A 3,364-nucleotide genomic window follows, 5' to 3' on the forward strand; every position below is an offset into this window, starting at 1 on the left:
TCTTAATTATGAATGGGCGTTATTATGGATTGGACCATATCCTCCCAAAAGATGTAATGTAAATCCTAACCCTATACATGTGGATGTAATCTCATTAGGGAATAGGGTTTGCTTTGTTACATTAATGAGGCTGTATCAGTATAGGGTGTGTTTTATGCCAATTACCTTTACAATATAGAAAAGCAGATTAGGCACAGTAGCAAGGCAGCACAAACAGAGAGAGACTGAGGCCACTCCCTATGAAGATTGCCAAGGAACCTGGGAACAGAAGCTGAAAAAAGCCAACACAGAGAGAAAGTCTTTCTCTAGGGCCAGTGCCTTGAATTTAGACTTCTGGTCTCCGAGAAAGATAGGCATCATCAGACAGATTTTTGGAAATCAGGACTGTTCTTGAAAATATTGGTTTATTTATAGTTACTGTATATAAAGATAATTATGAAGAAATAGCTAACCCAAATCTTTCCAAATGAAATTAAGTGGATAATATAAAAGAAATACTTTGTGGTACAACTGCAATCCTTTATTTAGAAGCCTTTTAACCAAATGAAATAATTTATTTTCCTCATATCCACAAATACCTTTTTAAAACAGTCTATTGCTGAGCCCCAAAGGAAACAAAACATTTGACCTACATCAAATGGAACCATTGAGTGTGATGAATTCTTTCACTGGTATTAAATTCTAAACTGTTTCTTTGCCCCTTGAAAAGTCAATTATCAAGGCTTTACATGAATAAAAAGTAAGGCTTTCTGAGACTGAAAGGAATTATCATATTTTAAAAATAAAATTAGCTTAACTTATAAGTATTGAATAATTTTATTTTTCTACTTTTTCATACTTTGCACCATCTCTCTCTCTCATTGTATTTTCCATTAAGATTTATGACTAAGGGTCCAAAACATTTCAAAGCTAAAAATTACAGTGAAGAAAAAGTACATATTCAAAGCACATCATACTTTGGCTGTGAAATGAAAAGGTTCCAACAATATTTACACAAACACAGGATTTGAAGTTGGCACGTAGCTTTTTGGGATGTGAATTATAAGTCAATGATTGCGTCTATTCTTATAATTTAATGGGAATTCAATATGAGTATTTTTTATTTGTTTATGGGTGGCAAACCTTTATTTTATTTGGCTTTCATACATTTCTTGTTTTAGGAAAGGTAAACCGTCATAGCAAATTTGAAGCAAATCCAATTATCCTGGATTTACATTTGCAGTATCTTCATACAAGTAGAAGAGTTCATAATAAATTTATAGGTTGATTAAATTCCCTGTTGTGCATTCTTCACAATATGCCAAGTAGAAAATTCATGACCTAACATAATAGCAACCTGAGTAGGAAAATAACAGAAGTCTTGATTATATAAAGACTAAATGCAGAAGAATGTGGGTATCACAGGGTGGGTGAGATCAGACTACACGCCTACTGCAATCCCGGCCCATAATTACCAGTTGATAATACGGTATTTGATTTTCTGTGCTTGAGGTGAACTAGCTAGACATACCTTTTTACACAGTACAACATTTTATACCTTCAAATGTCATAATTTAATTTTTTAATTCTCTCATTTAAAAATATCAAAATGGATTGGCTAACCACATATTCATATAGGGATGCAGGCAGAGCAAGATGGTGAAGTGAGTGGAAGTTCCCATTCACTCCTCCAGCAGCTAACACACTAAGCACTGAATACAAAGAAACACAGACCAAGATTTCAGAACTCCAGATGGCAGCTGAGGTGTTGGAGAATTGGGATGAGTCCAAAAGCAGGGAAGATAAGGAGCAGAGATGGATGACACAGAAGCTAGGAGAACCACAAATATAGGAAATACTTCCTCATCACAGTCATTTTGGGATGGGGCTGGTGAATACCACAAACAGGGAACACAGAAAAGAAGTTAATCTGAGGAAGCTGTAGCCTGATTTTCTTAAGGCTGCACAACTGGGAGGGTGTGAAGGGAGACTGTGGCTGTTGAATCTCTCTGAGGCCTGAGAAGGATGGGCACTAAGACCAGAAGGAACAGCATGGGCTGCAGACACAGTAGGCAAGCTTGAACAGGGGCACCCAGGAGGGAAAGACAGAGAGGGCCTCCCCTACTTGCCAGAAGAAAGGCCAACCCCACTGCTTACTTAAACATCTGCAAACAGCTAAACACCCCCTCCCACTCATGCATATTGAATTCCAGAGATCAAGCATCTAGAACTCCTGGATTCAGCACTGAAAAAATCTTAAGGATAAGAGTGCCCTCTGGTGGTTCTCAGGAAAAGCTATCAAGCCCACTTCCTCTGGGTCAATTGTGACTCATCCCATGACCCTGTGAGACTGAGCTGAACTGCCTCCTGGAGCTGAACTCCCTATGGCTATGAGTGTCCCACCCATGGAGCAATTGGTGCACACAGGCCCCAGCCTTTTGCTTGGCATCCAGATGGTTGACCCCTCCACCACCAAGTCATCAAATCAGAAAATTTCCTCAGAAAAATAAGAATACAAAATTAAAAGTAAAAACAAAACAAAATGGCCAAAGTTCAACAAAAATTAATAAAACACACAAAATCACAAGAAACAAAGGACCAGTCAAAAGTAAACCGTGAAGAAGAGGAAATATCTCCTGTGGGGGCCAGAATAATACAAAGAATTGAAAAATTTCAGACTATGGTGCTAATTATGTTTAAAGAAAGCAAAAAGCACATACAAAACAAACTAGTGGAGATCAGAAAGAAAATGAAGCAACAAAATGAGAGGCTAAATGTGGAAATAGAAAACATGACAGAAATACAAAGAGATCTACTGGGACTGAAAAATAAAGCTACTAAACCAGCTACTCCTCGGAAGGAAGGTTGGACGATCTACTTCCGTAGTGATACTGCCTCACCAACCCAAGGAGGGGTCGCTATGAGTCGGTGCTGACTTGACGGCACATAACAACAACAACAACAACAACAACAAACTAGAAAAAGCAAGATAAACACTCAACAAATAAATTGAACATGTGGAAGATAGGCTAAATCAACTGTTCTTGCTATTGTTAGGTGCCATCAAGTTGGCTCTGACTCACAGCGAGCCGATGTGCAACAGAATGAAATATTGCCTGGTCCTGTGTGAGCCTCACAATCCTTGCTATACCTGAGCCCATCATTGCAGCCACTGTGTCAATCTATCTTGGTGAGGGCTTTCCCCTCTTTCGTTGACCCTCCACTTTACCAAGGGTGATATCCTTCCTCAGGAAATGGTCCCTTCTGACAACATGACGAAAGCAGGTGAGACGAAGTCTGTCCATTCTCACTTCCAAGGAGCATTCTGGCTACACTTCTACCAGGACAGATTTGGCAGTTCTTTTACCAATCCATGGTACTTTCA

This window comes from Orycteropus afer, unplaced genomic scaffold, assembly GCF_000298275.1.
Source record: "Orycteropus afer afer isolate SDZICR_OR568_19922 unplaced genomic scaffold, OryAfe1.0 scaffold00361, whole genome shotgun sequence".
In the NCBI taxonomy this organism is placed as follows: Eukaryota; Metazoa; Chordata; class Mammalia; order Tubulidentata; family Orycteropodidae; genus Orycteropus; species Orycteropus afer.